Source organism: Bombus huntii, unplaced genomic scaffold, assembly GCF_024542735.1.
Source record: "Bombus huntii isolate Logan2020A unplaced genomic scaffold, iyBomHunt1.1 ctg00000052.1, whole genome shotgun sequence".
NCBI lineage: Eukaryota > Metazoa > Arthropoda > Insecta > Hymenoptera > Apidae > Bombus > Bombus huntii.
This window is the reverse complement of record NW_026099316.1, coordinates 862,815-887,092: the sequence shown is the minus strand read 5'-3', so window position 1 is coordinate 887,092 and position 24,278 is coordinate 862,815. Positions and strand designations below refer to the sequence as shown.

Below are 24,278 nucleotides of genomic sequence, written 5' to 3'. Positions count from 1 at the left end.
CACAAAATCCAAGTCGGATGCGTAATATTCACTGGCCGTAAAGGGTTACTCCTTAATCGATGAGATCGCGAGCGAGAATGCCTTTCCCGTCCCGATGATGCCACAGAGGAAAACTATAACGGGGTGTGTCTAAGGATACGAGATCATCGGATTCGTCGAGAAAAGCCTTCGTTCAGAAAGTAAGGGAAATTGACGTTGCTGCTAATTGGTCAATCTCCATATCGGTGGTTAGAGAAGGATGCTAGCCGCCCTCGAGGGAAAGTTGCTAGTGGGAGACGCCGCTCGTTGAAAAATACGTCTCCCCTATCTTCCCGTAGTTGGGACAAAGGCTGTTTGTCTGTTTGAAGGACTTTAGTTAACTAAACCTTAAGATTTATAACGGGCCCTCGGGCTAGCCGAACATGTACTGCGGAGACGCATCGACATCTTAATACCACGGCTGATGGAGCGGTGTGTGACCATTGTTAGACCGCCTCGTCGCCATGCCAGGCAGCCCGGTTCCCCTACCGGACTGCTTGGCGGCCCCGAGGCGCTGAGCCGCCAAGCGCCCAAGGCCCGAACCCCACGGAGGGGGGGCCAGCACGCTTCGCCAACGCCACACGGAGGTCCCAGGCGTTCACCCATCCGAGTACTACCCGTGCCCGGCGCTGCTTAACTTTCGTGATTTGACGGGAACGAGTGCATTCAGCCCGGCCAGGGCGTTGGCGTTGCGAGTAAATGGCTCTTTACCAACGTTCTTCTTCCATCTTTCCGGATTCCAATCCTCCAGCATCGATCTCGTTTTCTTGGTCTACGACGTCGTTCGACGTATCATTAGCAGGATAATTAGTTTCCTCTTTTGACAAATTTTTATCTCTGTTGAGATGCGATTACATCTTTAGACACAACGTTAGGCAATATTCTGAGGGGACAAGAAGTTTTGGAGAGAATGGTAAAGAAAATTTGACTTATGACACATAAGAATTATTTATTTTATTATGTAAATAGACCGCGGTTTTTTACGCATTTGTGGAAAATTTGCACGTAATACGACGAAATATATATGCTTCCTTTAATATTTTTCTATAATACTTAATAGGTAATGCAATTGTCCACCCTTTTGTCTTTTATCGGGATTTTATTTTTTTAAATATATTGTAGGTCTAATTATAAAATATTATTGTAGGAATTATCAAAAAATATGGACTACGGGGCTCCAGGGGGATGTAAACCTGAAAGCGTAGGTTTTGTGCGTGTCTATGGAGAAAAAGGTTTCCCTCGCGCAACTATGATCGAGCATCCAAGCTCGAAGGATACAACGTAAAAGTGGAGAGGAAAAAGCATAATCCCGGCAGAAAGGAAAGATCCAAGTGCTTCTCGCTTGTTCTTAAATCCGCAGAGTAAATGGAACGGCAGTAAGAAAAGCAATGACCGAAAATGGAGCGTTCCACTGAATAATGCAACGTTAGACGGTGAATAAATACAGACGGATAAAGCCGTCGCAGCCTCGGTATCGCCAGCTTATTAACGATAAAATCAACGATGTCGCGATACTTTGTCGATGCGACGAACGCTCGTTCGAGACTTGGCTTCGCGATGAGAAACAGTTTTGGAGGAAACGCGTGTAGATAAGGGAGTGGCGATTCCGTCGAACCGGAATGCGAGGAAAAGAAGCGAACGATTCTGCGAAGCTGACGCAGCGCAAACTTTCCTCACGACGTTAACAAACAGAGAAACGGAAAAGTAATTTCTCCAATCTCGAGAATATTTATAAAACGCGGCAAACAGAGGTACATATCGCGTGTTTACGCTTTATAAATAGGAGGAAAACAGGAAGGATGAAAGAGGACAGGCGGAAAGGAGAGAGAGGCGGGGGGATTGGCGAGGAATATCAGGATAAATTTCCACGACAAACACCGAACGAGGCAGTCGAGTAAGCTGTTTCAAAAATATACGTACGGACAGCTCTGGTTTCCAGCTACTGTTCGCAATTCGTACGCTTTGGAAAGTTTGGGAAAGCCGACGGCGTACATGCACGCCGCTCGCTATTTTCTAACGCTCTCATAAACTTTCGATGCAGTCCAAGTATTAACGTGGCAGGGCAAAAACAAGGAGAAAAACGCGTATTCGTATTCGTCGATGCTGCTCTTGGCGTCGATGAAACCCCCATTGCGATCGAAATAAACGGGCGAATTTTCACCGACCTATGAAACGCCCGACACCGCGTATTTGTTCCCGGCGAAAAATACGAGAAAACCTTTGGTAGGGTCAATTTTTTTAACCGTAATCGCTCACCGGATACGCAATGTTGCAAGTTTGTCGCGATGAAAAAATGCCAGGAAAAAAAGAAATTTCTCTACACGCGGCGTACAGCCCGATGACTCTTGACAACGCAACAAGTTCGGCGATTTGAAATTTCTATTCTTCGAAAGTGAAACAAACGTGGAAAAAGCGCGATTTTGAGTAAATTCCCGGCAATTTCATAATGGAAACGTTTCGATTTAATTTACATGTACTCGTATCGTCATCGATGTTTCGAGTTCGATCTTACGTGGCGCGGAACCTATTAACGCGATGCTTTTCAGAATGAAACGGAAAGAGTATCGGAAAGTTGCTGACGTTCTTGAACGCGTAGACCCGGTATTACCTGGGCACGATTCCAAACGCCGCGAGCTTTTATCTGCATTTTCAATTTACTTTTTCGTATTAAAAGTAACTGGCTGCTGCTAGTTTGTTTACATCTACATATAAACCGAACTGATCGAGGAAAAATTGCGTGGAAAAGAAAATCACGAAAAAAACCGAAAGACGTTGGAACCGCTGGTTCGTGGGAGCCTTCGTATTCGCGAAAGCCATATTTCGTAGAAATATTATTTTTATTCGCTCGTTTGAAAGAAAGCGACGAATCTCGTTGCGTGGGTGACGCTTGCGAAGCATACGAAAGGAGGGAAAAGAGAAGAAAGGAGGAAACACGGTACAAAACAGGGCAGAGCTGGCTGGTTAATTTGCTTGTAACGATGCTCGCTAGTTACAGCTGGTTGACGTTTCCCGGCTCGGTTGCCACGGACCAGAGCGGTCTCCTAGAAAATCGTCGACTCGCGAGGGTGGAGCGTCGCGCAACGGCTTAATTATCACGAGCACGAAATGAAAATTAGCCGACGACGATGCGTTCGTTCGTTTCCGGGTGAAACGTGGTGACACTTTGCACGGCGAAACTGTTTGAAAAGCAGACGGTACGCGGCAGCAGAGACATCCGTTAGTCGCGGTTGTATCGCGTGCGAATTATCGACGGGATCGGGATCGCTTTAAAAATGCCTGGCTCGTGTTCGATAAATCCAGCAAACAGGATTATTACAGCAACAGGAAGAGATTATAAGAGATACAAACTCTCCTCTCTTTGCAACTTTGTATTTCGGAAAAACGTTTCGAAACGAACGATCGAGTCACGTTCCGTTCCTCCCCGTACACGCTTTCGCCACCGGATCGGTAAGCAAGTTCAGTTTCAGTTTCGCTTTCGGTTTCGGTTTCGGTTTCCGGTAGAAAGTGGAACTCGCTGTTGAAACGTTATCCTCTTGACGTCTCTTTAAATGGTCGTGATTTTGCTCCGCTTTAACTCCTTTCGAACGACGGAAACCACGCTTGCAGAACCGACGTTAACTTTTCAGCGAACATGGTTACAACGTGTCTCGCGGTGTCGCCAGTCAGATGCGTTTCGAACGCATCGACGTCCACTAGAAAACTAGAAAACGATAATACCTCGTGCCCGAACTGTGAGAAACCAAGGATCGCGCGTCGCGCAAGAAGAATTACTGCTTTCGTTGGTCTATCGAAGAAACGATAAATAGTCCCTCGTAATTCCATCGTGCGAAACACGTGGTCGGCCTATCGAAAAATGGCCACGAAACAAATCGTGCACGAGTTGGAGCGATCCGCGACGGAAACGTCTTACTTAAAGTATCGTTGCCATTTGCTTCGAAGCGACAGAGACACGATACGGAAAGCCTTGGGGATCGAGTCGTTAACCAACAGACCGTATAGGTAGGAGAGTACCAGAAACCGCGAAGAAAGGACGACGAACCGCGACACGGTCGTCGTAGAATCGAAGCACTGCAGCCGTGTCGGCCCAACAGACGTAACAACGGTGACCACCGAGAGAAATAGGAAACGGGATAAAGGAAACCCCTGGGCTATGGTTTGACAGCCGACCCGTGAAACCTGCCGATATGCGCGCTGTATTAGAACCCCGTCGGTCGAATCCGTGTGTTGGCGAGACTTCAAAAAATCCTGACACCGAACGCATCGCAACTCCACTCGTAATCCGATGTAGCTACACGCTAGAAGGACGTTCGTGTGCACTGGGGACCGGATACGCGCAGCTTTACGACTCAGCTAACCCCGCTGCGTCTCCTCTCGTCCTGGTCCACACACACGCGTGGCCATGTTTTCCTCGTCTCCGAGGGACGCGCCGCTTTCACGGAATTACGATCCATCTTGTCCGAGTTAATTCTCTTTGCAGACAGACGTGGCACTCAGTAATCCGATGAATTCGTTTTAATCGGTCGACTTGTCGGAAATTGGCGGATTCTACGCGGAATGCACGGTCGAACAGGCGCCTCGCGTCGTGAAATTTTTACCCGTCCGACGTTTCGATTCGAACGACGATCCTGGAGAAACAGGTAGACGCGGTTAATTGCAGCTTCAGAACTGCGCTGGCTGAAACGAAAGGTAGATTTGGTGTATTCCGTGGAACGAACGAGCTGTTTCACTAACATCGGAACAAAGTAGAAACGAATCGGTACTTATCAAGGAGAAAACATTGTCCAGCGTGGGGAAAAGATTAAGGACCGATATCCCTCGATCCACGCTGGAGAGGGCCGAAGAAACAAGGCGAATTAGCGGGAGATCGGGAGAAGAAGGCAGAACGGGCGGAATAGAAAAGGCATGGATACGGCAAGCATCGGCCGTGCGATTTCGGTTTCGTATCACATAGCGTTATCCCCTCGTAAAGTTGGCCACTCGTGCCACTAGCAGAAACTGTATGGCGGGCTCCGAGAGGGTTTTAATCGCGCGACGGACGAACGTATCGGTGAAATTACTGGAGAGCCCCGTCGACGTGCCTTTCGGTCCTGTCTGCCCCACGGCTCGGCTGCCACGGATCTAACAGATTTACCGGATACAACGTGCCGGGTTACGAAACTTCGAAACTGGCTAAGTTAATTGCCGGTCGCTCCCCCGCACGTACTCGTCTATCAGGCGACTCCAACTAGTAACCAACGAGGAAACCGCTGATTTCAGGCGTAAATTCAGCTGAAAATCCATAACGTGGAACGATGAAAGAGGCCGCACGGAAGAAAATAGCCTGGCGATCAAAAGGCTGGAACGTGCTTTCAGACCCGGACGCTTAGCTGCGCCGCCCCGCACCGAGATCCACTCTGACTTTCGCCCTTTGCTGCGAATATGACAGCCCGTTCGCGCTTTGCCCTCGACGATCGATGCCGACCACGCTTCTGCCGCCTGTTATTTCCCAACCGTCCACCGTTTTGCTCCCATTCTTTTTCATTTTCTTCTTTCCGCGCTTCTCCTTTTATCCTCTTTTCCCTTCTTCTCTCGCCGAAGCGCCGCGTTTGCTGTCGAGTTCGGCTACGATTGGCAAACACAAATCTTACGTGGACGCGCGATACGCGCGTTCCACGCATTTCAAATTTCACGACGATACGTACTCGACGACTCAACGTAACGTGGAAAACGCGACAAGATGTTCGAATTTGGAATTATGCGAGCGCGCTGGGTCGATCGGCATGCCATCCGCCAAACGCGCGGCAAATAAATCTGTCGGTGTAATTTTAACGAGCCGCGATACCGCTCGAGGATTATACGGGTAATTTAAATTCCGCTCGCTCGATCGACGCGACCGATGGTAGAGCAAATCGGACGAACGGTTTGTAACACGAGACATTAATAAAGTTGGTGGAGCCGCGGAAAGCGGATGGAAATGGAAATTTTCCGATTTTAATATCGGTGAATGCATCGAGAAGAAAGATCAAAAGGTTGACTGTTGATTAATTTGAGCGGCACGCGAGCCACGAGCCCCGAGCCCCGAGCGTCGCGATGCTCGCGTGCGCCGAAGCTACTGCGATCGAGCGAGCGTCGTAACCTCGGTAAATAACCCGTCGTATAATATTACGTACACTGATCAACGATTCGGAAAGGGAGTATTCGCTAACCGGGGCATCGCCCCACCGTCGTGCGAAAATAAACTAATTAGCCTTTGGGGACGTCGAGGCATGCCCCTCGACGCCCCAGCGGATTTCAAGTCGTCGATTTTACAGCTAGCTGCTGTTACGTTCGAACCGTTTGTAAACCAGTGACGCGCAATTTGGGATAGCGATTGCGATCGAAATCCGACCCCTCTCGAGAATCCTACGGAAAGAGAATTTCTTTCGCAGTGGTTGGTCTGGCCGATCCAAGTTTCGGCGCGCGTTGTCGCGATGCCTAATCGCTGCGTTGCCGATCGTCGTTGCCATTCGAACGCGCGGCGAGCGAACAGCCGTGAGTTTGCTCTGTACACTCGAGGCCTGAACTTAAAGGCTTAAGGACCTGTTTGCCGTTGCAGCTCGGCAGAAACGAATCTTCGGCGTTCGCCAGAGCTAAACCAGCGAATATTCGAGCGGCCTGCCTCGGAACGGTCGCTGAATTTCTGCTGAAAAATTAATCAACGCGGAACGTAGATCGCCAGTGATAAACACGTGAAAAACCATGCGCTGATGATGGGGGGGGGGGGGGGGGGGGGAAGAACGGCAACGGCAACGTTGTTGCCAAACGAATGTAATGAACGGGCAAATACGCGTTTGTTTGCAAGTACCCTACGGCGAGCAAATAACGTTACGCGAAATACGCGGCCCAGTTTCATCCTGTGTCTTCCTTTTATACAAACGCGTGAAAAATTTCGCGGAAATTCGCACTGGCGACGCAGAATCGGTGCGCGGAAGAAATCTGGCCGATTCCTGTTAATAAATTTCTTTCTTACAAAATTTTCCCCGTGGTTCGCGCTATCCAGCCTCCCGTGTTTCCATCTCCTCGCCAGGAATTTGGCAACAGAGTTTGCGAAAAGTTACGGGCGCCGACTGGAGAGAACGGCGAGACCGGTTTTTCTAAAATAAAACGATCCTGCGAAATAGACGCGACGAGTGCCACGGTCAGTCTTGGAAACTCGAGTCTCCGCGAAAACTTCTTCCGCTTCTGGCTATACGTACAAGTATATCAACGCGCGCCTTGCAACGCGTCTCGTGCCGTTTTTCTCCTATTCTGCTTGCACGTTTCTCAAAGAGAATACCTAATACCAAGGTGGTCTTCGCTTTACGCGTCTGTGCGATTCCCGCGATGGAAAAAACGTCGCGCTGTTCAGCAAACCAGCGTCCACGCAACGACAATACGTATACGACGATGCATAAATCAACGAATGTTCGCGTATAGAAACTTGTAAAAAAAATCCACTGTCGAAAAATAGAAAAATTCGTACTCGTGCAAAGATCAGCGGGAAACGAAACGATTTTCGACTCGTCACCAAGCGTTATAGTCATAGGAATGTAACGAAACGGCGCGCAAACAACCGACGCGAAACCATCGTGACGTAAAAGCATTTCGCGACAGGGAGCGCGGGTCCGAACGTAGCGAAAAAACAGCAGCCAGCCCGCTGTCGTTTCACCCAATGGGGGTGTTGTATCGATATGTCGAGGCAGCGTCGCTGAAACCTGCTGGTGGCAGAGAGCCAACGATAAGGGCCGCCATCTATCGACCGTAAGAGCCTCCTTTTGTATTAACGACGCTGTTCCGACTGTAATTGAGAGCCTCTGTACTCCGGCCCAACGTCGCCAGGTTATTAAATCCCGGGATATAAATTAGTTAATATTATCCACGCGCCGCTAGCTCGCACTCTTTTCTTCGCCAGAGAAATGGATTTTCCGCTCAACTTAAATTGCTTAGCGATCGCCGGATGTGAAAGATTTATCGAGTCCGTCGATAAAGAGCTTTCGCGTACATCCGACCCGATTAACGTACCATCGACACGCGACAACTGCCAACGATTTACGACGGTTACGATGGTATTACCTTTTCTTCACGATACTTTTCTTTTTCTTTCTCTTCTTCCGCCGTATTTGAGTTGATCACTATGGTTGGTCGCTTTACGTCATCGTGTACGAGGGACACGCCGAATAAAGTTTGTGGAAAATCATTACTCCACGGATCCTTTTCATCGAGTGTTCCAAGATAGCCGTTAGTGGAATTTTCGACCGCGTTTAAGACCCTTCAACGAGCTGAAATCTGCTCGCCAACTTTACTCGGAATTCAATGCTTTTCAATTACAAAGATTTTCCGGTTAACCGTTCCTTAATTAAACATGTAACTATACCGAAACGTTTAAATTACCTTTTGAACCTGGTATACAGGTCAAAGCTACTCCAGTTTACTCTGCTTTTTTCAGAACGTCCCTTTCAATTTCGCTGCGCGGAACGTCGGGATAGGAACTCGAATACGAACGACACGAATAATTTGATAGAAAATCATCGTCGAAGCGAATTCGAAGCAAATTCGAAGCAAATTCGAAGCAAATTCGGGCCGAACGAATTCTCGCCTCGATTCGAAGCCAATATGCTTGTCCTTAAATTGGCTGTCCTCCTCGGCAGGATACCTACGAAATCGCAAATACGAGACCGACGATTCGTAGGAAAATCTGTGTGACCGCCGGTAATAAAATCTCCTATAATCGACGTTGGCCTGCTTACGTCAATCTGCTCGTGGCAGGTGTCCGACGATACAGGCTCAACGCGACATCAACCTCTTCGTTATAATCCGTACAAGCTTGGTCTCGTGTAACGGAAACGTTAGTCGTGTAATAGATACTTTCGATGTCGGCGTCGAAATCATTTCCCAATATATTTCCTGCGAAATTGCTTCGTAATTTCGTAGTAACACACCGACTGGCTATGTGCCACGTCACCGACTCGCCTACACCTCGCTATCTCTCCCTTAACGACAATTTTATTGAACCGAGCGATCGACCCGGCTCGCCCGGTAAATACCTTCGCTCCTCTGGACACACCGACGATAATTGACCCAGTTCGATATCCTTGTAAACCGACGCCAGGCGTTTCTTGCCTCGTAAAGACGAATCTTTCGAACGGTGACATTCGCGTTCAATTCGTTTTTCTAGCGAGGGGTCTCGAATCTTTAAACGACGAGAAACCTAATCACTTTCAGACAACTTTCGTTTAAAGACGAAAGAACGTAAAGAACTGGGTTCGGCCTTCTCCCATCTGCGTATCTTTCGGGGAGTCGATTGCGATGGTCATCTCCTTTGTCGGATACGATTCGAATTGGTCGAATAAGCTGGCAAGTGCTAGATCCGTCTCATCTCCTTCTTCCGTCGAATATTAGCGCCGCTACGAACGCATAAGCCGAAAAATCTTGCCACCGTATTACGCCGAAATATTCGACGATGTTCATTCGCAAGCGATAAAGCTTCGCTACTGTTCGCGATCGGCGCTGCTCTACTACGAAATATCAAATTTATCGCGTAGCCGCGTACACGGGAGAAGGAAAGAGATCGCAAGGGCGGTATTTACCCAATGCGAGAGACAGGCTACGAAAGACGAGCACGAGCGACTACAAAGTTCAATCGGGCTCGATGAAGCTTAACTTGCTCCGCGGAGAGCGGCCATTTGGAATTCGAGTGGCGTGTACGGTGTGCTCGGAGCGTTAACGAGTTCGATCGTCATCGTAAATAAGCAACCAGCGGTCCGAAAAATCTCGCCACGGTCAAGAAGACTTAAGAAGCCGTTCGCGGAAGATGGACGGCGCCACCCGCTACTTCTCGGCCGGAAATTACAGGTGACTTAGCGCGGTCTCTCTGCCCTCGCTTCTCTCGACAGACAGAGAGAAGCGGGCGCGGGCGCATCGTAAAATCCAAGCGAAGAGAAAGAAAGAGAGAGAGAGAGGCGTCGCTCGTCGAAAAAATCCGATGCGATCTTTCGCGAGTTCGTCGACAGTTTCTGCCTCGCTGTTACGTTTCTACCGCCCCCGCTGTATTTCGAAACGGAAGGGGGGCGCGATTCCGTCTGTCGGCTCTCTTCCTGCACGCTTCGTTGTGCACCGTCGCGCGTATCTAGACGCTGGAAACGAGAATTATGAAAATTTCGTGGAGCAGTTGCGCCAACTCTTCTCGTTTCTCGCCATTGAAATCGCAGGTGTCAGGTCGCGCGATCGATACAACCCCCGTTAAAGGATCGAAACGATGTTCGTTTGCGATTCTAGGCAAAATCGTTTCCTATTTAGCGTGAAAGTTCCAATTGTTTCTCTCGTCTAGTTAGCGCGCAAGCTTCTTCTCCTTTCCTTTCACTCGTTAGAAGCGAAATAGTTCAGAGATCCTCGCAGAGTTTCAAACATCCCGATGACTCTCTTCGTTCCATTGTCTTCGTCCAGTTGTCTTCGAAACGTTAATTTATTCGTTCGTTCTCCTCGTTGGCGTAAGCGCAAACGCGCTCGATCGGTTACCTCTATTTTCGTTCTTTTCTCTGGGTAGCGCGTCGAGCGAAAAGCGGGTGTGAGTGGCTTGACGGCTCGAGAGAGTGCGATCGAGGATTCCCGATGTTCTTCTCTGACGGATCGTCGATATACGTAGAACGCGACGAGGTCCAACTCGATTTCGCGTCGCGCGTTTCAGAGGATATCAGCCCTTTTCTCTCGCGATCCAGCAAGAAACGACGAGCCGAGCGAAGGAGGAGGAGTCAACCTCGACTGCGGTATCTGCGCCGACGACGCGATCCGAACGTAGCGATTGGAAGGTCGCTTTAAGCGTTAATTTGGCGATCTCGCGATCGATCGAGATCGGTGTCGGGATCGGCGTAATACGCGCGTACGATCCCATATTACGAGCGAAAGACGATTAAAAGACTTCGCGCTCGTAACCGTAACACTGTCCGGGCATGGTTGTCCTTGGGTTTACGACGCCTGTCGCTCGAGATCCCATTGTCTCGAATCGATTATCCAACACTTTGCACCTGCTCCGATTAGTGCAACGTCGAGGAACAAAACAATGCAAGAACGATAAAACATAGGATATACATTAAATGATAAGGGATCGGGGCTTTGGCGCTACTTTGGCGGGGCTACTTTGGCGGCTTAAAAGAGACGAATACGTGGAATACGTCGATCGATCTCTCGTATCGAGGATACGGACTGGCGAACGTAAGACGGATCAAGTTTCGAGCAACGTTTCGAAAGGGCGAATAAATTGGAATTAACGCGGCTCGCTATAGGGCGAGTATACGGAAACCACGGGCTGCGATAATGTAACCCGCGGGATAAAGGCTTCCGCGTACGACTCGACGTACAATTGCCCTTTACAGTGTTGGCAGTGGAAAACGATCTGCGCACAGATCGGGGTGCGGCTTAATGCCAATTCACGGACAAAGGGTGACCGCGGACGAAAAAGAGAGCCACGGGATTCTTGGAGCGAGCGAGTAAAGTGAGAACGGCCGGCTGCGCCGTTTCTTTCGACGTTGCTCTCTCGATTCGGAGATAACAGCGCTGTGTGCCGCCGGACGATTAATAACCGACTCGAGATCTAGATACGAATAAGTATAAAAAGGTTGGATCTTGGTTTCGTCGTTCTTACGACCATATAACGCTTCGTAGGACGTGACGATGTGAAACGAAGAATCCCTTCAGAGTGGAAAATGCCGCGACACGGACCGACGCGAAGGCCGACTTTGATACAAAGCCGAAGGTACTTGACTCCAACGACGTCGAGTATCGCTCAAGGGAGATCGGTCATGAAGTAAGGGAAAGAGGAGCACTCGTACGATCCTCGTCCCCCGTGCGATTAAATATCGCAGGGGTGCGGTCGATGGAGATCGTAAGAAGATTCGCGATAAAGCGATCGAAGCAGGCTTACGCCTGTAATCTTTGGAGGTACGTTAATATCGCGGCTAAACGTCGTAACCTACGAAATCCGGAGAAGAGGGTCGCAGTTATTAATCGGGCAGCGATAATCGCCGGCTCCACGATATCCAACGAATTCATCCGCCCCCTCGTCCGTCGATACTCCGTCGTTCTTCGATCGTCGTTCTTAATTGCGCGTCTCAGGGGGACGAGAGCAACGCGTATCGCCACCACGCGTCGATCGACGAGGTATCGATTCGCTTCCGCGACCAGCGTCAAAGGCCGGGCCGACGAAACAACGTTATGCCACGCGTCGAGATTCGCGTTGCTCGGCGTCTTTCTCCGTGGGTCACGAAACCAAAAGGGAGGAAAAACACGAGGGATCCGTGAAAAGGCGTCGTTGTTCGATCAGCGTGTGTCCAACGATAAGCGAAGCGACGAGGACGCGACCTAACACCAACACGGGCAATTCCTTTTCCTCGGGTTTCTCGTTTTCTGGATGGACGATCCGGTCCGTAGTTTTTGATTCTCTACAGAGGAGTATACAAGTACTTGATTTGCAAAATGATTAGTTTAAAAGATATCTTAAATTTAACTTTTTTTTATTTTATTTTATTTTATTTCTTTTATTCCTTTTTTTATTTTATTTTACTTTTTATTCTATTTTTTTTATTATGTACCTTGCAATTCGTACAGCTGAACATTAAATTTAGTATTGTAGGACTTGTGTGAATGAGGAGGAAGGATAAGAGAGAGTTAACAAGTTTTTATGCTTTCATTAGTTTTTATTCACCTACAGTCTTGACTAAGAATATACAATTCAGTACTAATATATATAGAAAAATACAAATATCCACATAAAACTGTACATACAATCATACATACGAAACCATACATACAAAACCAGACATACAAAACCAAACTTGACTAAGAATATACAATTCAGTAGTAATATATATAAAAAAAATACAAATATCCACATAAAACTGTACATACAACCATACATACAAAACCATACATACAAGAATTATTATACTTAGAAAAAAAGTGTCTGGCAATAGTAGCGATTATTCGGGATCGAGGTATCCCAACTCCAGCCAGTATGCTGCCATATCTCTTGCGGATTCTCCCGGCTCTCGGTCCAGCAGCAACCTTGCAGTTATTGCTTCTCCTGGAGAAGGATCGATGTTGACTAGGCTCCCTGTCCGTCTCAACATGGTGAATTGGGCCACTCGATGTCTCTTCCCTTGGATCGGTTGTTCTCGTACACCTGGCAGAACGATTTTTCTAGCCCACGGTGCCATTTTTGCCAAATTACGGGGCAGCAGCCGTATTGAATCGAGACATTGCTCGCTCTCTAACCCCCAATCGATTAGAAAGACGATGTAGCCAGTCATGGTCCTTTGTAAAAGGATGGCTCTTTCCCAAGCGCTAGATTCCTTAAAATCTACTAGCACGGCGACTAGCATGCCTGTTCTTAAACTTTTCGCCTTCGGCAAGTACTCCACGGGATGTTCCATCATCTTCAAATTGAGTGTTTGGGTTATCTTCGGCCATCCAGCCAAACGAACCCACATGGTGGTAAGTGACTCGACTCGAACCACCCGGACGGGAACTCCTTCTCGGAACCGATCGTTTGTCTTTTGTAAAATCTCCATGGTATACTAGATTTGGAAAAAATTTCGAATGTTAATGTTCGACTATACTGATCTGCCTAGTTTACGTGTCTATGTCGGATGGTGCTGGCTCCGCCGGGAATCGGACCCCCCTTTATATATCAGCAGCACCGACCTTGGAGAGGACCCCCTTTATATATCAGCTGCACCGACCTTAGAGAGGACCCCTTTAAATATCAGCAGCACCGACCTTGGAGAGAACCCCCTTTATATATCAGCTGCACCGACCTTAGAGAGGACCCCTTTAAATATCAGCAGCACCGACCTTGGAGAGAACCCCCTTTATATATCAGCTGCACCGACCTTAGAGAGGACCCCTTTAAATATCAGCAGCACTTGGAGAGGTACTCGGTCACCGTTTACGCTAAACGCACGTTTTCGTTTGTCTTGTTTCACACTTTTCTTGTCCTCGCAATATTTTATAACAGTGTTATCAATATATACAGGCAAAATATATAGTCTATTTTTGATACACAAGTGTCAGATATCAATTATTGCTTTCCGTTAAAATAAATATATCATTATTAGATGCTCTTTTTAATATTCCGATCCGCATCCTTACAATATTTTACAATTTTTAACCTAAAAATGTCTCTAGAAAATAGAAAACGAAAAACAATTTGAAAAGCACTAGCTCGCTTGAATGTGAAAATTGTGACGTGGGTGTATGTGCTTTGCCCTGCTTTAAAATATATCACACTCAATTGTATTATTAATAATTAAAGTAAATTATTAAAGTTCACGTATATGTATCGTACCTTTAAGAAAAATTAACATTTAATTATCCAATGTGCTTGCGTAGAGAACAGCATTATCCGCCACATATTGCGGTGCAGTATCGTTTACGCGTAGTTCGCGTCAAACCCTGCCCTACGAAGGAACGTCCCCGCACAAAATTCAATCGTACCTAAGACGTTAAACCGATCCTTTGCAAGTTTTCTTCAAAGAGATACGCTATACGAGTTGTTTGATTGATATCCGAAAAGTTTCTTTCTGTTTATGAGGAAATAATAGACGCACAATGTTATTTGCTTTATATCGTTTTGTCGCATTACGTACGATCCATTTTGTTCTATTGAGATAAACACCGAGACATTTCACAGACTTGGTTTCACGTTTGTACGGAGGTGCTTTATTGTAAAAACGACGTTTGCGAAAAAAGACATTTTTCGGACAACCTAATATATTTCATACGATGCTGTTGCCAAGAAATATTTATTAACGAAATGCTAAAAACTGTTATTTGCAAACAAATACTAGGGGAAATTGTTTTATCCGCTTTTACACGCAGAAGAATTTTACTGCTCAATAATATTGCTATTGGAACGAACGAGCCGTTTCGCTAACATCGGAACAAAGTAGAAACGAATCGGTACTTATCAAGGAGAAAACCTTGTCCAGCGTGGGGAAAAGTTTAAGGACCGATGTCCCTCGATCCACGCTGGAGACGGCCGATGAAACAAGGCGAATTAGCGGGAGATCGGGAGCAGAAGGCAGAACGGGCGGAATAGAAAAGGAATGGATACGGCAAGCTTCGGCCGTGCGATTTCGTATCACGTAGCGTTATCCCCTCGTAAAGTTGGCCACTCGTGCCACTAGCAGAAACTGTATGGCGGGCTCCGAGAGGATTTTAATCGCGCGACGGTCGAACGTATCGGTGAAATTACTGGAGAGCCCCGTCGACGTGCCTTTCGTTCCTGTCTGCCCCACGGCTCGGCTGCCACGGATCTAACAGATTGACCGGATCCAACGTGCCGGGTTACGAAACTTCGAAACTGGCTAGAATCGACTGCTAAGTTAATTGCCGGTCGCTCCCTCGCACCTACTCGTCTATCAGACGACTCCAACTAGTAAACAACGAGGAAACCGCTGATGTCAGGCGTAAATTCAGCTGAAAATCCGTAGCGTGGAACGATGAAAGAGGCCGCACGGAAGAAAATAGCCTGGCGATCAAAAGGCTGGAACGTGCTTTCAGACCCGAACGCTTAGCTGCGCCGCCCCGCACCGAGATCCACTTTGACTGTCGCCCTTTGTTGCGAATATGACAGCCCGTTCGCGCTTTACCCTCGACGATCGACGCCGACCACGCTTCTGCCGCCTGTTATTTCCCAACCGTCCACCGTTTTGCTCCCCTTCTTTTTCATTTTCTTCTTTCCGCTCTTCTCCTTTTATCCTCTTTTCCCTTCTTCTCTCGCCGAAGCGCCGCGTTTGCTGTCGAGTTCGGCTACGATTGGCAAACACAAATCTTACGTGGACGCGCGATACGCGCGTTCCACGCATTTCAAATTTCACGACGTAACGTACTCGACGACTCAACGTAACGTGGAAAACGCGACAAGATGTTCGAATTTGGAATTATGCGAGCGCGCTGGGTCGATCGGCATGCCATCCGCCAAACGCGCGGCAAATAAATCTGTCGGTGTAATTTTAACGAGCCGCGATACCGCTCGAGGATTATACGGGTAATTTAAATTCCGCTCGCTCGATCGACGCGACTGATGGAACGACGATGAGCCGGCTGAGCCGAGATGAAATGATAAATTAGCGAATGAAACAGCCAAGTATAATGGAATGCCCGGTTAAATATAGAGCGTTTTAAACCGATTAACAGATAACTGCAAATTAGATCGTCCATTAACGCGGTTCGTCCACGTTCGAGCGGCATCGTTCGAGAATCAGTCGGAGAATTAGTCCGAGAATTAGTCAGAATACCCTCCGATCGATCGTTTTCCCCCCCGAAATCTGGCATTCAATCTGTTTCGATTCGCCATTCGCGCGATCCGAATTTAAGTTTCACGATTGTGAATACGAACGAGCCGTGCGTACCACTGACTATCGCACGATCGCTGTGGCAAAACGCTGGCGTACAATTAGCGCTATTTGCCGTTACGTGAAATATATTGTAAACGTTATTGCTCGCGCGTGGAAACTCGCTACTTCGCGCAGCCAGTCGAACTGTTCGATATTTATAGTTAGTCGACAAATACCGCGTACCTATCGTCGAGATTCTACGCAAGCATTGCGCGCGATAGAAACCCCTTCTATATCGTGCAATTGTCGTATCGAATAGCCGCTGCTCGAATTTCGCGCTGCGAATCGCATTCAAAAAATTTTATTTATCTGGAAATCGAACGTGCAGATTTTTTTTTTAATTCAAACGACCTAACCCGAGCAGTTAGATTGGCCGAATTTCGTTCTCTTTGGAAACTTTGAGACCTCCGAACAACCCGTCTCTAGATGTCTACGATAACTTTGAAATTCCTAAATTCCAATTAATAAGTAAAAACCGGAACGACCAAAATTCCCTGGACCGCGTAATCCGCATGAAAATACAAATTCAGCGTCGAATTCGAAGAGATAGATGAAAGAGGGATTCGATGGTAGAGCAAATCGGACGAACGGTTTGTAACACGAGACATTAATAAAGTTGGTGGAGCCGCGGAAAGCGGATGGAAATGGAAATTTTCCGATTTTAATATCGGCGAATGCATCGGGACGCGAGAAGAAAGATCAAAAGGTTGACTGTTGATTAATTTGAGCGGCACGCGAGCCACGAGCCCCGAGCCCCGAGCGTCGCGATGCTCGTGTAACGTCAATTCATATCAGAGACCAGGCCACACACCACGGACAGGATGGCACCCAGATGTCTGCATATCCTTGGCGCGCACCCTCAATAGTCTTAAGTGCCCACCAGGGGTCCTTGGCATTTTTATAGTTAAGGTCCTTCGGACCAAGCGATTATTTCCTGTCTTAAATTTCCCTTTACGTTTATTGTCTACCACGTGTTAGCTTAGAAAGTTGGTTTCCTCCACATCTGGTATGTTCCGTTGGCAACTTTCTCGCGAGGGCGGCTAAAACCCTTCCTGGTCCACCAACCGTCCTATTATCCAATCGGAGATGGTGTCTACTGCCCTCACTTCCTTAACCAAAATTGTCATCAACAAATCCGATAGTCCCGTGTCCTTAGACACACCCACCCCTAGCTTTCCTCAGACACAGTATCGTCAGTAAAACTGCACTTATTCTGTATCCTTAGAATAGTCAACATATCTATGTCGGTCTCTACTCTTATAAGTCGCGTAGTTAATGTATTGTTGTAACTAAGTCTTACATAACGTGGTTGGAGTGAATTGTGATTTATGTTAATTCAGTGCGTGTTACATTGTGATTGCTGAATTCATAATAAAGGTTGATTAAAACCAAGTAAATAGTTGTGTTACGACTCAACTATATTTTATTTTCACCGACCAACCCAAAAATTACGTGACATTTTGGCGATCCGTGCCAGGATCCATCAGCTTCGAGAAAACGAAATTACGCATTTCGGGCTACGGTCAACTTCGAAGATTGAGGATCAACGGACCACTGCAACAGAGCAGACACCTCTGACGTTTCGACAAAGGAACACCGCAACGGCACCTTTCCTACGGGCTAAACGATCAAGGTGAGCGAACGCTGAACTCTTTTGTCAAATAGCACAGACAGCACAAGTAGTATAACAATGACAACGCCACAAGAAAGTAATACCGAAATGGTCGACGCCGCTTCAACTAGTAGTGGGATAGACCCAACGGTTAGGGCTTTGTTAGACGCATGGCAGAAGGAACGCGAGACTTCCACGCAACGATTTAACCGATTCGAAGCAGAGATCGCACGAATAAACGATAAGTTAGCAAGAATACAAACGAGAACTGTATCAAAGGCCACTATTAAAGAAGCGACTAGTGGGAGTTGTCAGGATAGTTTAGTTTCTAATAGTTTGAACAAAAGCTTGGAGACGAAAAACGTTACTGTAGAAAATGATATTGGAGTAACGGGTGTAATAGCAACTGATGAAGCGAAACATAGAGGCAGACCTAGGAGATCGGATATAGTCGAAGTCAAAAAAGATGAAGATACAAGGAAGATCCTACAAAATGAGAAGGGTGGATTAGCAGAACAAAGAAAACTCGAAGAAGATACAAAAGAAGAAACTGCAGAGACAGAAGTCAATTCAAAAGGTATATTAAATAATAAGTGCGATTTACTTGATACCGAAAGAGCTATTGAAATTAATGATACGGTTCAAGATATTAAATTTACTGAAGGTAGAAGCCGCACTCAAAATGATATGGAAGATGTAGTAGAAGATTCACAAGAATTATCTAATAAAAGTAAGTTATCAGAAATAAGGACTGCATTTAACAAAATTGAATATACAAAAACTATTTTACGGAATAAAAAGAATTCATTAGAAAGAGAAAGGGGAGTAAGGGAAAAGAAGAAAATGTACAGACAGAAATTACCGCAAAAAATATACCAGACGATAAATGTGATTTACTTTAGAAAAAAAAGAGAGAAAGAACGAAAGAAAGAAAAAAAAATCAAGTTATAATAGAAGGGTTTGATGACCCAGGAATATTCTTTTTCGATAACTACTCGATAGGTGAATTTAATAAGACGCGAACTAATTTTCAACATTCGAAGAAGAAGTTTATGGAATTTATTACACGATTCCACGAGGGAAACTCCAATTACAAATATAGAGATATTTTAAAACGTAATTATAATTTGGGTCAATCATGGATAGAAATTAATTTGGAAGATCTGACAGCTTTCGATGAATCACTCGCAAAAAAAAAAAAAAAAAAGGTTTACAAGCGCCCAATTGAATATTCACCTATTTTGGAAGCAGCGGCAAGAGATTTAGCGGATGAACTTACAGCTCCAACACCACCAGAGGAAGGAAAAATTGAAGACATACAAATTTTATTATCTACAGGAAATGTACGACAGAACAATTGGCGGAAGGAGAGCTTTCTGATAAAATTAAATATTATAAAGAGAAGGATAGCCAGGTACCAAAACTCAAAGAAGAACAGAATAAATGGAGAAGTTTAGGAAAACCGATCACAGGAAAACTTGAAGAAGAAAAATCCCGTCGAAAAACAACCTCAAGATGTAAATCATTCTCAAGACCGTCCATAGAACAATCTTGAAGAAAAACTAAGATTTTGGAGGACCAAAATCAATCTAAGAAGGGGGGTATGTAACGTCAATTCATATCAGAGACCAGGCCACACACCACGGACAGGATGGCACCCAGATGTCTGCATATCCTTGGCGCGCACCCTCAATAGTCTTAAGTGCCCACCAGGGGTCCTTGGCATTTTTATAGTTAAGGTCCTTCGGACCAAGCGAGTATTTCCTGTCTTAAATTTCCCTTTACGTTTATTGTCTACCACGTGTTAGCTTAGAAAGTTGGTTTCCTCCACATCTGGTATGTTCCGTTGGCAACTTTCTCGCGAGGGCGGCTAAAACCCTTCCTGGTCCACCAACCGTCCTATTATCCAATCGGAGATGGTGTCTACTGCCCTCACTTCCTTAACCAAAATTGTCATCAACAAATCCGATAGTCCCGTGTCCTTAGACACACCCACCCCTAGCTTTCCTCAGACACAGTATCGTCAGTAAAACTGCACTTATTCTGTATCCTTAGAATAGTCAACATATCTATGTCGGTCTCTACTCTTATAAGTCGCGTAGTTAATGTATTGTTGTAACTAAGTCTTACATAACGTGGTTGGAGTGAATTGTGATTTATGTTAATTCAGTGCGTGTTACATTGTGATTGCTGAATTCATAATAAAGGTTGATTAAAACCAAGTAAATAGTTGTGTTACGACTCAACTATATTTTATTTTCACCGACCAACCCAAAAATTACGTGACACTCGCGTGCGCCGAAGCTACTGCGATCGAGCGAGCGTCGTAACCTCGGTAAATAACCCGTCGTATAATATTACGTACACTGATCAACGATTCGGAAAGGGAGTTTCGCTAACCGGGGCATCGCCCCACCGTCGTGCGAAAATAAACTAATTAGCCTTTGGGGACGTCGAGGCATGCCCCTCGACGCCCCAGCGGATTTCAAGTCGTCGATTTTACAGCTAGCTGCTGTTACGTTCGAACCGTTTGTAAACCAGTGACGCGCAATTTGGGATAGCGATTGCGATCGAAATCCGACCCCTCTCGAGAATCCTACGGAAAGAGAATTTCTTTCGCAGTGGTTGGTCTGGCCGATCCAAGTTTCGGCGCGCGTTGTCGCGATGCCTAATCGCTGCGTTGCCGATCGTCGTTGCCATTGGAACGCGCGGCGAGCGAACAGCCGTGAGTTTGTTCTGTACACTCGAGGCCTGAACTTAAAGGCTTAAGGACCTGTTTGCCGTTGCAGCTCGGCAGAAACGAATCTTCGGCGTTCGCCCGAGCTAAACCAGCGAATATTCGAGCGGCCTGCCTCGGAACGGTCGCTGAATTTCTGCTGAAAAATTAATCAACGCGGAACGTAGATCGCCAGTGATAAACACGTGAAAAACCATGCGCTGATGATGGGGGGGGGGGGGGGAAGAACGGCAACGGCAACGTTGTTGCCAAACGAATGTAATGAACGGGCAAATACGCGTTTGTTTGCAAGTACCCTACGGCGAGCAAATAACGTTACGCGAAATACGCGGCCCGGTTTCATCCTGTGTCGTCCTTTTATACACACGCGTGAAAAATTTCGCGGAAATTCGCACTGGCGACGCAGAATCGGTGCGCGGAAGAAATCTGGCCGACTCCTGTTAACAAATTTCTTTCTTACAAAATTTACCCGTGGACCGCGCTATCCAGCCGCCCGTGTTTCCATCTCTTCGCCAGGAATTTGGCAACAGAGTTTGCGAAAAGTTACGGGCGCCGACTGGAGAGAACGGCGAGACCGGTTTTTCCAAAATAAAACGATCCTGCGAAATAGACGCGACGAGTGCCACGGTCAGTCTTGGAAACTCGAGTCTCCGCGAAAACTTCTTCCGCTTCTGGCTATACGTACAAGTATATCAACGCGCGCCTTGCAACGCGTCTCGTGCCGTTTTTCTCCTATTCTGCTTGCACGTTTCTCAAAGAGAATACCTAATACCAAGGTGGCGTTCGCTTTACGCGTCTGTGCGATTCCCGCGATGGAAAAAACGTCGCGCTGTTCAGCAAACCAGCGTGCAAGCAACGACAATACGTATACGACGTTGCATAAATCAACGAATGTTCGCGTATAGAAACTTGTAAAAAAAAATCCACTGTCGAAAAATAGAAAAATTCGTACTCGTGCAAAGATCAGCGGGAAACGAAACGATTTTCGACTCGTAACCAAGCGTTATAGTCATAGGAATGTAACGAAGCGGCGCGCAAACAACCGACGCGAAACCATCGTGACGCAAAAGCATTTCGCGACAGGGAGCGCGGGTCCGGCCGTAGCGAAAAACCAGCAGCCAGCCCGCTGTCGTTTCACCCAATGGGGGATTGTATCGATATGTCGAGGCAGCGTCGCTGAAACCTGCTGGTGGCAGAGAGCCAACGATAAGGGCCGCCATCTATCGACCGTAAGAGCCTCCTTTTGTATTAACGACGCTGTTCCGACTGTAATTGAGAGCCTCTGTACTCCGGCCCAACGTCGCCAGGTTATTAAATCCCGGGATATAAATTAGTTAATATTATCCACGCGCCGCAAGCTCGCACTCTTTTCTTCGCCAGAGAAATGGATTTTCCGCTAAACTTAAATTGCTTAGCGATCGCCGGATGTGAAAGTTTTATCGAGTACAACCGACCCGATCAACGTACCATCGACACGCGACAACTGCCAACGATTTACGACGGTTACGATGGTATTACCTTTTCTTCACGATACTTTTCTTTTTCTTTCTCTTCTTCCGCCGTATTTGAGTTGATCACTATGGTTGGTCGCTTTACGTCATCGTGTACGAGGGACACGCCGAATAAAGTTTGTGGAAAATCATTACTCCACGGATCCTTTTCATCGAGTGTTCCAAGATAGCCGTTAGTGGAATTTTCGACCTCGTTTAAGACCCTTCAACGAGCTGAAATCTGCTCGCCAACTTTACTCGGAATTCAATGCTTTTCAATTACAAAGATTTTCCGGTTAACCGTTCCTTAATTAAACATGTAACTATACCGAAACGTTTAAATTACCTTTTGAACCTGGTATACAGGTCAAAGCTACTCCAGTTTACTCTGCTTTTTTCAGAACGTCCCTTTCAATTTCGCTGCGCGGAACGTCGGGATAGGAACTCGAATACGAACGACACGAATAATTTGATAGAAAATCATCGTCGAAGCGAATTCGAAGCAAATTCGAAGCAAATTCGGGCCGAACGAATTCTCGCCTCGATTCGAAGCCAATATGCTTGTCCTTAAATTGGCTGTCCTCCTCGGCAGGATACCTACGAAATTGCAAATACGAGACCGACGATTCGTAGGAAAATCTGTGTGACCGCCGGTAATAAAATCTCCTATAATCGACGTTGGCCTGCTTACGTCAATCTGCTCGTGGCAGGTGTCCGACGATACAGGCTCAACGCGACATCAACCTCTTCGTTATAATCCGTACAAGCTTGGTCTCGTGTAACGGTAACGTTAGTCGTGTAATAGATATCGGCGTCGAAATCATTTCCCAATATATTTCCTGCGAAATTGCTTCGTAATTTCGTAGTAACACACCGACTGGCTATGTGCCACGTCACCGACTCGCCTACACCTCGCTATCTCTCCCTTAACGACAATTTTATTGAACCGAGCGATCGATCCGGCTCGCCCGGTAAATACCTTCGCTCCTCTGGACACACCGACGATAATTGACCCAGTTCGATATCCTTGTAAACCGACGCCAGGCGTTTCTTGCCTCGTAAAGACGAATCTTTCGAACGGTGTCACTCGCGTTCAATTCGTTTTTCTAGCGAAGGGTCTCGAATCTTTAAACGACGAGAAACCTAATCACTTTCACACAACTTTCGTTTAAAGACGAAAGAACGTAAAGAACTGGGTTCGGCCTTCTCCCATCTGCGTATCTTTCGGGGAGTCGATTGCGATGGTCATCTCCTTTGTCGGCAAGTGCTAGATCCGTCTCATCTCCTTCTTCCGTCGAATATTAGCGCCGCTACGAACGCATAAGCCGAAAAATCTTGCCACCGTATTACGCCGAAATATTAGACGATGTTCATTCGCAAGCGATAAAGCTTCGCTACTGTTCGCGATCGGCGCTGCTCTACTACGAAATATCAAATTTATCGCGTAGCCGCGTACACGGGAGAAGGAAAGAGATCGCAAGGGCGGTATTTACCCAATGCGAGAGACAGGCTACGAAAGACGAGCACGAGCGACTACAAAGTTCAATCGGGCTCGATGAAGCTTAACTTGCTCCGCGGAGAGCGGCCACTTGGAATTCGAGTGGCGTGTACGGTGTGCTCGGAGCGTTAACGAGTTCGATCGTCATCGTAAATAAGCAACCAGCGGTCCGAAAAATCTCGCCACGGTCAAGAAGGCTTAAGAAGCCGTTCGCGGAAGATGGACGGCGCCACCCGCTACTTCTCGGCCGGAAATTACAGGTGACTTAGCGCGGTCTCTCTGCCCTCGCTTCTCTCGACAGACAGAGAGAAGAGGGCGCGGGCGCATCGTAAAATCCAAGCGAAGAGAAAGAAAGAGAGAGAGAGAGGCGTCGCTCGTCGAAAAACTCAGATGCGATCTTTCGCGAGTTCGTCGACAGTTTCTGCCTCGCTGTTACGTTTCTACCGCCCCCGCTGTATTTCGAAACGGAAGGGGGGCGCGATTCCGTCTGTCGGCTCTCTTCCTGCACGCTTCGTTGTGCACCGTCGCGCGTATC

At 46.9% G+C, this 24,278-nt stretch overlaps 1 pseudogene; it reads right to left on the bottom strand.

Annotated features, from left to right (window-relative positions):
• Positions 1–587: 587 nt before the first annotated feature.
• Positions 588–706, bottom strand: LOC126875725 (5S ribosomal RNA; annotated as a pseudogene).
• Positions 707–24,278: the final 23,572 nt, after the last annotated feature.